Genomic DNA, 14,546 nt, shown 5'->3' with positions numbered 1-14,546 from the left:
ACTTGAAAAAGGAGCAACTCCCGAGGTCGAAAAGCGGACAACTGGTGAGGGTATAGCGTGCTGGCCACGTGCCCCTCCATGCCGTATACACTGACGCCAATGGGAAGAGAATGACTGTTCGGAATGGCGTGAACTCCAGGACCTAATCAGGGAGTTAGGTTTTTACTTGGTACTGTAGTCGTATTACAGCTGTGAGCGCAGGGACACGTTAAAATAAGAGGGAATCGTCAGCCTATACATTCTATACGAATGGGAAAAAGACTAACGCAATAACTTTGGTCGGAACTATAGGTGAATATGACAAATAGTTTTGGAGTATGTTAAGTGGTAGCGTTTAACTCCCATTATAGCTGTAATATGCAGTACTGCTTTAACGCAGAGAAGGGCGTCCTTATTTAAGAAACAAGGCGCTGGGGCGAGGCGACAATAGTCGCTGCAAACTGCGTCATTCAATACTCTTGTGATCGTCCGAGTCGTCTGTCCAGGGCTAATAAGAACAACGATGAGGCGCTCTGCTCATTTCAGTTACCACGTGAAATCTCTGTCCCTGACACCACGGTCGAAAGTTTTACTCAGGTGATGAACAGATACAAAATTGTGTATTGAGAATTCTAGATTAACGCCTGTCACGGACGTCACAACACGCATGCGAGTTGTTAGGGCAAAGTTACCCTGAAGCGTCAATAACTGCCCATCGTCTAGTGTTTGCACGTGCTGAAAAGTTGAGTAGCAGTTGAGTATTAATAGTTGCCAAAGCAAGGGTAACACTCTTGTGTGTGCCTTAACTGCTTAACAACCGTGTTAACTGCTAATGTGAATCCGTCATGTTGACAGCTGAATCACGGCATTTGGAGGGGAAGGTCTCGCCACGGGTTATCTCACTTTCATTATCCAACAGCTTTTCTTATCGGTCAGCTCATATGTTGTCAGTGACCACTACACACGATCGACTCAAGGCCGTTCTAAACGTATTGACGAGTTTGTTCAACAACTTAAATTACTGCTATCTACTCTGTAGCCGATTACATTTGATACATACACACCACTAACCTTGGCATAGAAACTGTCATCGTAAAACAGCCACTGCACACTCCACAAAATTCTAGTCTAATAATAAATTGTCACTGTGTTGCAAAAATCTTTTCAGGATAAAAATTAAAAGGCTATGTTGCTCTAATGAGAACGTCCCTCGAAAGGGTAACGCAGCACACGGGTTTGAAAAAATGATCTGGACCCATACTGCAAACACCTCATGTCCCTAACTTGTTTTCTGACTTATATGTGATGCTGATTGAGTTCGGCAACCAATTTCAGCTAGTAACAGAAAATACTGTGTTCAAGAATTACAAGAGAAGAAGACCCCGAGATAGGCAAGATTGCAGTTAGATTACACCACGGTCAGACAGAGATTCCGAAATCAGACACTGGATTGTAAGGCGTATCCAGGAGCAGATGGAGACTCAGATCACAATTTAGCAGTGATGAGGAGCAGGCTGAATTCAAGAGACTAGTCAGGAAGAATCAATGCACAAAAAAGTGGGATACACAGTAATAAGGAACGAAGAGATAGCTGGAAGTACTCTAATGCTATAGCTGCTGCCATAAGAAATAGCTCAGTAGGCAGTTCAGTTGAGGACGAATGGACATCTTTAAAAACTGCAATCACAGAAGTCGGAAAGAAAAACATAGGTACAAAAAATGTAAGTGCGAGGAAACCATGGATAACAGAGGATATACTTCAGTTGATCGATGACAGAACAGGGAAATTCAGGAATGTAGAAATGCAAGTCTTGAAGTAAGTAGAAAGTGTAGCGTATAGAAAAATCAAGAGAGTCTTCGGTGAAATTAAAAGCAATAGAGGAAACATTATGAGTGCAGTGGGAATTCCATCATCAAATGCAGGGGAGAGTGTGGATAGATTGAAAGAGTACACTGAAGATCGCTATGAGGGGAAGACCTGTCTGATGTGGTAGAACAAGAAACAGGAGTCGACTTAGAAGAGATATGGGATGCAGAATTAGAATCAGAACATAAAAGAGCTTCGGAAGACTTAATGGCAACGGCCTTGCCGCAGTGGATACACCGGTTCCCGTGAGATCACCGAAGTTAAGCGCTGTTGGGCGTGGCCGGCACTTGGATGGGTGACCATCCAGCCGCCATGCGCTGTTGCCATTCTTCGGGGTGCACTCGGCCTCGTGATGCCAACTGAGGAGCTACTCGACCGAATAGCAGCGGCTTCGGTCAAGAATACCATCCTAACGACCGGGAAAGCGGTGTGCTGACCCCACGCCCCTCCTATGCGCATCCTCCTCTGAGGATGACACGGCGGTCGGATGGTCCCGGTAGGCCACTAGTGGCCTGACGACGAAGGTTTTTTTTTTGAAGACTTGGTATTAAATAAGGCAGCAGGCGTACATAACATTCCATTCGAATTTTTAAAACCACTGGGGGAAGTGGGAACAAAACGACTTTTAACGTTGGTGTGTGGAATGTATGAGTCAGTCTATATACCACCTCAGTTTCAGAAACATGTCATCCACAAGATTGCAAAAGCCGACGAGTGTGAGAATTATCGCACAATCAGCTTAACAGCTCATGCATCAAAGTTGCTGAGAAGAATGGAAAAGAAAATTGAGAATATGTTAGACGACAATCAGTTTGGCTTTGGGAAAGGTGAAAGCACCGTAGAGGCAGTTCTGACGCTGCGGTTGATAAAGGAACCAAGAATAAAGGGAAAAAAAGACATTCACAGGATTTGTCGACCTGGAAAAAGCGTTCGACAATGTCAAATGATGCAAGATGTTCGAAATTATGGGAAAAATAGCGATAATCTGTAGGGAAACGCGGGTAACATCTACAACAGCCAATAGGGAACAGTAAGACTGGAAGACGAAGAACGAAGTGCTCGGTTTAAAAAGGTTGTAAGAGAGGGATGTAGTCTTTCGCCCCTGCTGTTCAATCTATACGCCGAAGAAGCAATGACGGAAATAAAAAAAAGACGTAAGAGGAGGTTGAAAATTCAAGTTGAACGGACATCAATCGCTTATGGCATTGCTATGCTCAGTGACAGTGAAGAAGAATTACAGGATGTGGTTGTATGGAATGAATAGTCTAATGAGTTCAAAATATGGACCGAAAGTAAATCGATGAAAGACGAAGGTAATGACAAGTAGCAGAAATGAGAACAGCGAGAAACATAACATCAGGTTTGGTGATCACGATGAAATTAAGGAATTGTATCTAGACACCGAAATAATGTGACGGACGGAGCAAGGAGGGCACCGAAAGCAGACAAGCACTGGCAAAAAGGGGCATTCCTGGCCAAGAGAACTCTGTTAGAATCAAACATAAGCCTTAATATGAGGAGGAAATTTCTGAGAATGTACGTTTGGAGCATAGTGAAACAGGGACTGTGGGATAACCGGAAAAAAGCGAATCGAGACGTTTGAGACGTGATGCTACAGAAGAATGTTGAACTGATAAGGTAAGGAATGAGGTGATTCTTCACAGAATCGGCAAAGAAAGAAACACATGCAAAACACTGACAAGAGGAAGGGATAGGAGGGTAGGACATCTGTTAAGACATCAGGGAATAACTTCCATGGTATTAGAGGGAGTTGTAGAGGGTAAAAACCGTAGAAGAAGACAGAGACTGGAATATACCCAGCAAATAATCGATGAGGTTGCAAGTGCTGCTCTGAGATGAAGAGGCTGGCACAGGAGAGGAATTCGGGAGAGGGGGTGGGGGCGGGGGTAGCATCAGGCCAGTCAGAAGACTGATGACTAAAAGATATAAAATAAAATAATGAAAATGGGATACACTGACAGTTCCATTTGTGTATCCCTCGTAACCATACGAACGTTTCGAGCCGCAAGTACGACTGTGAAAACGGATACGGTTGTCATCATCTTAGAAAACGGGAGTGTCTTCAGCATTACTCTTCATAAAGATTTAGGCGTAAGGACATTTGGTCACCGAGAATGATGAAATAAACTTTCTGGTTCACGTTCACGATGACTTGAGGGAGTGAGACCAAGTCATGATACGAAAAACTCCCCCATAACATCAGAGAACCACCTCCGGCCCAGCCTACACTCTCTCCACTGTGCGAATTAGACGTCCCATTAGGTCGTCGGTGCACTCGCCGCCTCGTATCATTTGTACAGAAGCAAAATTGAGACTTGTTGAGCAACACTAAGCGTCTCAGTCAGCTACCGTCCAGTTTCTGTGTTGTTTGGCCCACTGAAGACTTGCAGATTTACGTGCCGCTTTGTGTATTGATCTTACGCGAGACATCCTACTCCAGATATCCATTGTGGTTCCCTTCACAATCTTCTCTCAGAACTGGTCGTGATGGACGCGAATTCAGCATTTCCTGTCTGGTTTTAAACCGACTGTTACTCAAAAGGCGTGACAATCGCCTCCAGTTCCTATTGGCTAGGATATTTAGACCGATCTTCTTACGCCGTTCCTTACAGACGTTCCTTACAGACATGTTGGACAGTCCACGCTAATACAACTGCTTATCGGATAACTTCATCCCTGGTGTGGCCTTGGCACGTCAAAACATTATGACTTCTATTGGCCACTGTATAACGTCTCTACGTCTACTCAACTTACTACGCTGATTTCCTGCAACCGACTAATTTCAGCGATGGATGGTCACATGGCCCCTGGTACCAGTTCCAACCACCTACAGCGCTCTAAAGCGATCACTGTGCTCTTTTCTAGTATTTTACTGACACGCAATGGCGGAAGAAATAGATTTACTATTGACGGCAAGAAGCGATGGAAGAGCATTATAGTCATTACTAAGAGGACCATTGTAATGGACGTGACTGCTGAGTTTAACATGCTTCTGGCTTAAGCTAAACAGTGTTACGCAAACAGAATAAAGAAAAGTCTGATGTCGAAATACATTCTGGCTCTATGTTTCTCTACGGCAGAATATGCTCCACCAGTCTGGCGGAACTGCGCACAAACCAGGCACGTTGACACAGCTCTTTACGAGACAAGCTGCATTATAACTGGTTGCCTACCTTCAACCCCAACTGACAAGCTACCATTTTACAGGGATAGCACCCCAGTATAATTGACAACGAACAGCGGCAGAGGTTGAAGGGAAAAAGCGAGAGAGGGAGAGAAAACACGAAAATGATTCCAGGCGTGCCATGTTTGGAAGCGAACCATCATGTTCTATGCTGAAGTCGAGCAAGAGCTTTCTTCGAACAACTGAAGCCATTAAATCGTAATCTTCCGCTCTCCGAATAGAACTGTGGTGAGACAAGGCAACTAGAAGAGTAACCAAAACCTAAATGAAGACCCCTCTGCTGGTGTCCAACTACCCTACCAGACGCGGAACACTTTGAACAGACTGTGAACTGGAGTGAAGCGGGGCAAACAAAACTAGAAGCGGTGAGGTTACATTACTGGAGATACAGCCAACGAATGTGGGGGAGCTTCAAGATGCTGAAAACCTCTTGGTCTGCTCGAAGTTGCCTGAAGCCTGCATGATGGAGGACGTGTTTTCAGCAAATGATCCAGCGCAGTCAAAACTGTCAAATTTTGGGCCTCAAAATCAGTTTTACTTGTACAAAGTCCTGCGTCTATATTGTAGATATGTGTTGAATTTGTAAATAACTGACTGCACTGTCTTGGATACGAAATTAATAATAATTTTACAGCTGCTGCTACCAAACCTTTGTAAATCAGGTGGATATGAAGAACAGGCGTCAATAGTGCAAAAAGCATAAAACGTGGACTACCGAACAGCAGCAACACACAATGTAGTATGACGAGTCGTCTTCTACCATATATTGTGTTTGCGTAGTCTTATGGAAAATATTAGAGGAAACCAAGGCCTTCAGAATGGCGGAGGTTCTGCTGTAACTGTATAGATTACGTTTTTCACTGAGCCCCAAGATTAGATAGGCAGTACAAGTAGATGTCTACGAAGCCATTTGTATGTGATAATATGTTCATTCAGTGAGACAGGCAATGTTGTTACATAGGGATTACAATTTCCAATACTCCTTTGTTGTGCGTGAGGATGGAGTAATTATCTGGGATTCCATAATCGTCGGACTTCATCGCGCCGTTGTTATCGGTACTGAAAAAATATAAAAAATAAGAGTCCGTGAATTTACCATGACCGATATAAAACCACATGGACGGTCATTCAGCAACTGTGTACATCGATCCTCAAAAGGGTTCAACTAGTTTTGATATAATTTCATTTTGGTGTAAAAGTGCTTTCTTCAGTCGAAATATGTCAAACAAGTAAATTTATGAATGAATCTCCATTCTCGTACATAGTAGGTTTTTGTCTTACTTTAAAATGCAACAAGTCTTTAGGTCCGTTAAGTGGTTGTATTGCAGTTCACTAAAAACTTAACTCTACTTACTACAACTATGGCTCTCCCAAATATTCGCTTGACAGCCAGAATCTCCATCTGAAGTATGAATCCGATTCTCAGTCATTGTTCACGGGCGAAACTCTAGTCGTGCACTGTTCTCTGAATTACGTAATGTCGATATCGGGTTTCCACATTCATTCTGACATTGCACATCCGAACGTATATCATCATATGATTCGTTATGAAATACAACATGTATCGTTTCACTGCACCGCACAAGAGAAATTCTCGAGCAGTGATTCTTCGTCCTTTCAGGAGAGGTAGAGCGTTCCAGTAGAAATGTTAAAGAAAAATACTTTCACTACGCAGTATACTGCAGCTAATTTATGTCAGGGCTGGCGTAAGAATTAACCTCAAATAACTGATATTTACTAACTTTGAATTTCGTCTCTACGTTAGCACAAACATACGAGGGCAGTTCAATAAGTAATGCAACACATTTTTTTCTGAAACAGGGGTTGTTTTATTCAGCATTGAAATACACCAGGCTATTCCCCAATCTTTTAGCTACACAACACTATTTTTCAACGTAATCTCCATTCAATGCTACGGCCTTACGCCACCTTGAAATGAGGGCCTGTATGCCTGCACGGTACCATTCCACTGGTCGATGTCGGAGCCAACGTCGTACTGCATCAATAACTTCTTCATCATCCGTGTAGTGCCTCCCACGGATTGCGTCCTTCATTGGGCCAAACATATGGAAATCCGACGGTGCGAGATCGGGGCTGTAGGGTGCATGAGGAAGAACAGTCCACTGAAGTTTTGAGAGCTCCTCTCGGGTGCGAAGACTTTTGTGAGGTCTTGCGTTGTCATGAAGAAGGAGAAGTTCATTCAGATTTTTGTGCCCACGAACACGCTGAAGTCGTTTCTTCAATTTCTGAAGAGTAGCACAATACACTTCAGAGTTGATCGTTTGACCATGGGGAAGGACATCGAACAGAATAACCCCTTCAGCGTCCCAGAAGACTGTAACCATGACTTTACCGGCTGAGGGTATGGCTTTAAACTTTTTCTTGGTAGGGGAGTGGGTGTGGCGGGCGCCACTCCATTGATTGCCGTTTTGTTTCAGGTTCGAAGTGATGAACCCATGTTTCATCGCCTGTAACAATCTTTGACAAGAAATTGTCACCCTCAGCCACATGACGAGCAAGCAATTCCGCACAGATGGTTCTCCTTTGCTCTTTATGGTGTTCGGTTAGACAAAGAGGGACCCAGCGGGAACAAACCTTTGAATATCCCAACTGGTGAACAATTGTGACAGCACTACCAACAGAGATGTCAAGTTGAGCACTGGGTTGTTTGATGGTGATCCGTCGATCATCTCGAACGAGTGTGTTCGCACGCTCCGCCATTGCAGGAGTCACAGCTGTGCACGGCCGGCCCGCACGCGGGAGATCAGACAGTTTTGCTTGACCTTGCGGCGATGATGACACACGCTTTGCCCAACGACTCACTGTGCTTTTGTCCACTGCCAGATCACCGTAGACATTCTGCAAGTGCCTATGAATATCTGAGATGCCCTGGTTTTCCGCCAAAAGAAACTCGATCACTGCCCGTTGTTTGCAACGCACATCCGTTACAGACGCCATTTTAACAGCTCCGTACAGCGCTGCCACCTGTCGGAAGTCAATGAAACTATACGAGACGAAGTGGGAATGTTTGAAAATATTCCACAAGAAATTTCCGGTTTTTTCAACCAAAATTGGCCGAGAAAAAAAATGTGTTGCATTACTTATTGAAGTGCCCTCGTACATTTTCATTAATTACGGAATGTCGCAATATTTCTCTTCATTTTGACCGGCAACTGTTTTTGTCCACGTTCTCTTCTTGGCTTTTTCATGAACCCAAAGTGAGAAACAACAATAAACCTACCGTGTTATCTTCGTCAGGCCTTGAGTAAGCCACAGAGACAGTAATTACAACTCAAGTGGCTCCAAATCAGATATCACCAAAGGTCGCACGCCTAACAAGATAAGATATACAAGCTCGCTTTTCCTTTTGACATCATTATCAGCGTTATAAATATTATGTTCAGTAGAAAAATGCTGCAACTTGTTCATGTATCCATTGCATGGGAAAGTAGGTCCTTCTGTTCTCACACAACTGCAGAAAGACGAGGCAGAAGAGAAACTTGACCACGAGACTAGACAAGACAGAGATATATGACCGTTACTACAGTTTGTTCCAGTTTTGTAACATATTATCTTGAAAGTAGGTATCGGAATGATGAGATGATGAGAACAGATATTCCCCGCCTTCGTTTCATTCAAAGTATACAGATTAGCAGCCAAATAATTTGCGCTGCCTTTTAACTTGTTGATGACCAGTCTGCAGTCTCCTCTCGAGATTGTGACGCAATCCCACTCAGGGAAATGAGGCTTAAAGAGCATCGGTCATTAACACGAAGACATGAAATCACGAGGTTGTTCATAAGAACGGTAACTAACTGAGTTCCGAAGGTGGTTCCTACTACAGACGTTCTACAACTACACGACGGCGTCTCTAAAGCTATGAACAGCTAATATCAATAGGTTGCTTGAAAAAAATACGGTACTATGAAAGAAGCACGCATTTCAAACGAAATTTAAGGGACATTCAAATGTTTAGAATTACAGTGTATCCTTGGACTGAGCAGCGTAAATACGAGAACATAGAAAACAAAGCAAAATCAATGAATGAAAAAATTAAAATATGCACTGTTCATGACGTGATATGACATGTAGACAAAAGACCGGAAAGTAACACACAATAATTTTCTTGCCAAAAAGTTTAATAGGTAAAAAAAAGAACAAAAGAAACAATCAGTAATGAACTTTTAACTACTTTACTACATAATCACCAACCTTCTCAACACATTTGTTCCATCGTAGAGCCAGTTTCAGTATAACCCTGTTCGTAGAATCAGTTTGGTTGGAGTATAGCTATATGCGGTCTTCTGATTTCACTTCCGCATCTGTCGCAAAGCGATGGCCTACCAGGAATTTCTTCATGGGACCAAACAGATGAAATTCCAACGGTGCAAGGTCCAGACTGTATGGTGGATGCTGGAGCAACTCCCGCCCAAATCTTGCGATTCTCTCACGAACAGGAGCAACAAAATGGGGGCGAGCACTGATATGAAGAAGTATGACACCGTCAGCATTAATATTGTGGCGTTTGTCACGAAGGGCACGCAACTTAACCAAAGTTTTATTGAGGCTGCAGCATTCACAGTGGTCTCGTGTTTAGCAAAGTCCGCCAATAACACGCCATGCATACCCCAGAACACTGTCACAAAACACTTTCCTGGCAGATTGAGGTTCTTTAAATTTTTTTCGCACTGGGGAACCAGCGTCTTTCCACTCTATAGAGGCTTGCTTAGTTTCGGGCGAGTAGTGATACGCCTACGACTGATCACCAGTGACGATTCCCTTCAGTAAGACACGCCCTTCTGCGGCGTAAAGCGTTAAGTGATACAAACTTGTCACCATTCCCCGGTCCTTGTGCTTATCTGTCAGGTTCTTACAGGCTTCCCATCTACAGATGCACACGAAAACAAACTCTCTGTAGCGCAAATTTTAAACTATACAGTCGTCAAATTTTATCATTCCAGGTACAATACCAGGGGAGAAAAAAAATTATCGTGCGTTACTTTCCGATCCTCCCTCATAGCAGTGATAAATACTCCTTTACCATCGTAAAACTCCAATTTGAAAACTCATTACTGTTACATGATATGATCAGTATCTTTAAACTTGTTATTATTAGTGTGTATTACCTGAGAATATGTACACAAAAGTAGGTTGTATGGTCAAAGGACCGAATACCAATAAATAAGTTATAAACCGAAAGTGTGTCTCCTTGCAGTGTAATGTTGAACAGTGTTCGTAGCAGTCTGCCAAAAACGTTTCTAATCGACGCTAAAAGTCGACAGATGTCCAGTCCTACATGACGTAGAGTCCCATACTCAGGATGAGTATAAGGGACCAAATGCAGAAATTCTGCACCGACATCCTGAAGATAGTCCTAGTGGAGGTGGTTTGTTATCGCCTTCCTCGTCTAGTTTGTATCTGTGTCGCGTGGACGACTCTCATGAGTGCTTGTATGGTGTAGTTTTGGTTTGTATCAACAGTGTCACACATGAGACACTGCTCAGCACCGGTTGTGAAAATTTTCCAGTACCGGGTTTCGAACCGAGTTACCTCCGATTCGAGCGCCACTACACAAGCGTGCGTTTACGACCTAGTCTAACGAGGCGGGTATTAACGTCCATTATACAGAGGCTAAGTGGTAGCGAACAATCAGTAATCAAGAATGTGGTTTCTTGAAATTGCTTCCGCACTTGACATAATGCTGTTGCATCGACCCATCTGTCGAGCACCTGAACCGAACAGAACAGGACGAATAAACTGGACGATGTACAACAAAACGTGACATCAGTTCGGATGAAACGACCTCTCACGCACATGGCAGCATCGCTGCCTAGACCTTTATCTCAACAAAAATGGTTCAAATGGTACTGAGCACTATGGGACTTAACACCTGAGGTCATCAGTCCCCAAGAATTTAGAACTACTTAAACCTCACTAACCTAAGGACATCACACACATCCATGCCCGAGACAGGATTCGAACCTGCGACCGTAGCGGTCGCGCGGTTCCAGACTGAAGCGCCTAGAACCGCTCGGCCACCTTGGCCGGGATATAGCGTTGGAACACGCTCACAGGTGTACCACAGTGTGCCTACGCACTTCGTCGGCGTCTTCTGCGCCCTTGATCACGTACGTAAGTTCATCTGCACAGGACACAGCTGACGCCAAACTAAAGAAACACTGCCTGCAATGAATTCTCAAAACGGAGAGTAGAGGGTTCAATAGTAACAACTTGTCTTTCCTAAGACCGCTCTTCTCTGACCTGCATAATAGCTGAGTATGTCTGTTCTCAATCTCCCAGAGGACAATCCGGTTTCCTACAGAACGAAGGCTTGACTCACTGGTCTGGGGCACCCTTGCCTACCACGGCCGATGCTATCGGTTTCGAGTTCTGAATATTCTCAATGGAAATCCCTATGTAAGAGAAATCGTTGAGTCCAAAACGCTGCCTTTCCTTCACCACAGTTCTAGGGGTGTATTCCAGAGGAGCAATTTGTTATTCACGTTTTACGAGGAATCTTCAAGAATTCTTCTCTGCGTGACATAACGATTCTTCCCTAGTTCTGCTGTGCCGTTTCACAGATATTACCATCTGCTGAGCATTTCGCAAGTTTCGATGACTGGCGTCTGTGACTCTCGTCCAGCAAACAATATAGTTGAACTTGTATTGAGTCAGATGCTATCTTGAATATTATTCTTTCATCAATTGACACGACGCGTAGAGACTATCTTGGCAGCTTCGCCAATTGACGAGTTTCCACTTGTAATATTGCTTTATTTTTATCTTCACTTAATCATTTATTTGTACCATTCGGGCCAAAAAATATTTTTGAAAGATGACTCAGCCTTGAACAGGAAAGCTAAAGCAGAATGGAATCCGAAAGTTTCGGACGCCAGGTGTGGGCACAGCTGAAGTAGCCAGCGCGTGTTGCCAATAGCATTTGTGGCTAGCTCTAACACTTTTCGAGCAGCTGTTAGCCACTAGTTGGTGGAAAAGGTGCTGATTGGGATTCGAGTAACTTCTGCAACGTGACATAACTGTTTTATTATCTGTTTCTACCACAATATTCTTAATTAAGGGAAGTATACACACGCCATTACCTCTGTTGACAATTTCCAGCAGTTAACCATGGCAAGCATTCTTTTAGTGGTAGCAAACTGCAATGTAAACAACGAATTCGGCGGTACGTTATGTTTAGTGCATGTCTGTATCTGTTCTCGTACAAATCTTATGTTTAGTTCGCACTACCTGAAATGCTTATCTGTTGAGTGAATGGACAAAAACAGTTGTTATTAATCAGACTGCAATCCATAAAATATCCTAGAATGCAAAACACCCACAGCATTTATATAACCCAGTTCCTCACGTCAAGGTAGCATGTCACATTCAGACAAAATAATGTTCAATGAAGTGTGGAATTATATTTTCAATACTTTCATTCTTAATGTTGCTTGTTGCAGGAATAGTGTTGAGCGCAGTTTCGACGAGTATTTGTGTACATAGTGAGAGAGAAACCTAGAAACTGTGGAAAAGCACACTTTTATGATGAGTTAGAGGGCTAGTTTCTGTGTCGGAGGAGGAGCAGGAGAGTAGTGTTTAACGTCCCATCGACGACATGGTCATTAGAGACGGAACACATGGTCGGATCACGGAAGGATGGAGATGGGAAGCGACCGTACCCTTTCGAATGAACTATACCGGCATTTTCCCTTAAGTGATTTAGGGAAATCACGGAAAACCTAAATCAGGATGGCCGGACGTGGGTTTGAACTGTCGTCCTCCCGCCGGCCGGAGTGGCCGTGCGGTTCTAGGCGCTACAGTCTGGAACCGCGTGACCGCTACGGTCACAGGTTCGAATCCTGCCTCGGGCATGGATGTGTGTGATGTCCTTAGGTTAGTTAGGTTTAAGCAGTTCTAAGTTCTAGCGGACTGATGACCACAGCAGTTAAGTCCCATAGTGCTCAGAGCCATTTGAACCATTTTTTTTGTCGTCCTCCCGGATGTTGAGTCCACTGAGCTAACCACTGCGCTATCCTGCTCAGTTGTTTCTGCCTCAGCAATAAGCCGCATTTTCTATAAGAAGGCCGCGATGAACGTTGAAGTCTGATGAATGGAACGGTGCTGACCTACAAGTGTTCCCATCAGTAATGGCAAAGATGGTGTTTAACAACACCTACTGCCCATACATAACCTTTATTTGCACAGCAATCTCCAAAACTCAAGTCGACTGATTTGCAATACTTGCTGTAGCGATGTGATTAGTGCATTCCGTATTGAAGTTGGAGGGCTGACGAATGAAACCACTGTAAATGGAGCTGTAGTGCGCTGCTGGACTGTCTTCCTCCTGAAACCTAGAATGTATCTATCTGCGTACGATTATTAGCTAGTAGCAGATAATTTTGAGCTAATATCTCGCAATGTACGTTATCTAAGTGTACATCTACTTTATAAAAATGGAGGAATTAGATGGCTCAGTGCTGAAGAGGTGGACATTAGGTAGAGCTATGGGTTAAGCTCTTTTCAGTCGTTGTGGACCAATGTTGGCATAGTTTTCTGCGGTTGTTCATAGCTAGGTAAGAAAGTGTATAACGATGGGCAGTCAATGAGGTATCAGTACACACAGTTGATGGGGGAAAACGTAAGAAGAGGAAGGAAAAGGAAGGTTAGGGTTTAACATCGCATCGATGAAGAGTTCATTAGGGACGGTGTACAAGATCGGATTGAGGAAGGATAGGGAAGGGAAAACGGCCGTCCCTTTCAAAAGAATCATCCCTGAAGTCGCCTTACGGAAATTGCGGAAAACCTAAATAGGGATGGCCAGACAGGGATTTGATCTGGCGTCTTCCCGAGGCGTGTCCAATGTCTTACCACTGAGGCCCCCCCCCCCCCCCCTCACTATCTGCAAAAGGCGCACGACATTTTTGTAGATGACGGTGACAGACTAGTCTAGAAAACGTTCTACGGATGACTAGCTAGGCACTTCTTGTAGCATTCGATTTGATTCGTGTTACCACCGTTTGATCGCCGCCAAAATAAAGTAAAGCATTACTCATTTCGTATGTTCATTTGAATAGAACAGTTCTTCACTATAAATTCCTGTTGAAGGTTGTACTCCCTTGCTTTCCACTGACATCAGAACCAGATCATCTACCGATTTATAAGGGGAAATAACAGTGGCATCTGTAGTTTTATACTTAACATGAAAAACATCTCCCTGAGCTATGGGACACACAAAGTAGCGTTCCCAGTTAACACAAACAGCCATGTCGTTAAAAGCCAATGGACCCAAATACTTACTTCCTTACGTCATTGACTTCCAACGGAGGTGGTGTATAATAAGTCACTTTTCTTCGTTATTTGGATAGTCTTGTGAATAGCAACTGGCCTCAAAGCTATGTCGCTCTCCTGTATCTTTTTATCCGTGCACTTTGCCCTTGACGATTTGAGAAACGGATGCAGAGGGCAGCGGAAGGAAGCTCCTTCTGCACACGGTAT

At 43.8% G+C, this 14,546-nt stretch overlaps 1 protein-coding gene and 1 pseudogene across 1 annotated transcript in view; one reads left to right on the top strand and one right to left on the bottom strand.

Moving 5' to 3' along the window:
* Positions 1-14,546, bottom strand: part of LOC124602602 (steroid hormone receptor ERR1) — a 385,569-nt gene that overhangs the window by 354,204 nt on the left and 16,819 nt on the right. The window lies entirely within an intron of this gene.
* Positions 2,056-2,172, top strand: LOC124561822 (annotated as a pseudogene).

The sequence above is a fragment of the Schistocerca americana genome, chromosome 1, assembly GCF_021461395.2.
Source record: "Schistocerca americana isolate TAMUIC-IGC-003095 chromosome 1, iqSchAmer2.1, whole genome shotgun sequence".
Taxonomy (NCBI): domain Eukaryota; kingdom Metazoa; phylum Arthropoda; class Insecta; order Orthoptera; family Acrididae; genus Schistocerca; species Schistocerca americana.
Note: the sequence above shows the minus strand (reverse complement) of the source record. Positions and strands in the feature narration are given on the sequence as shown.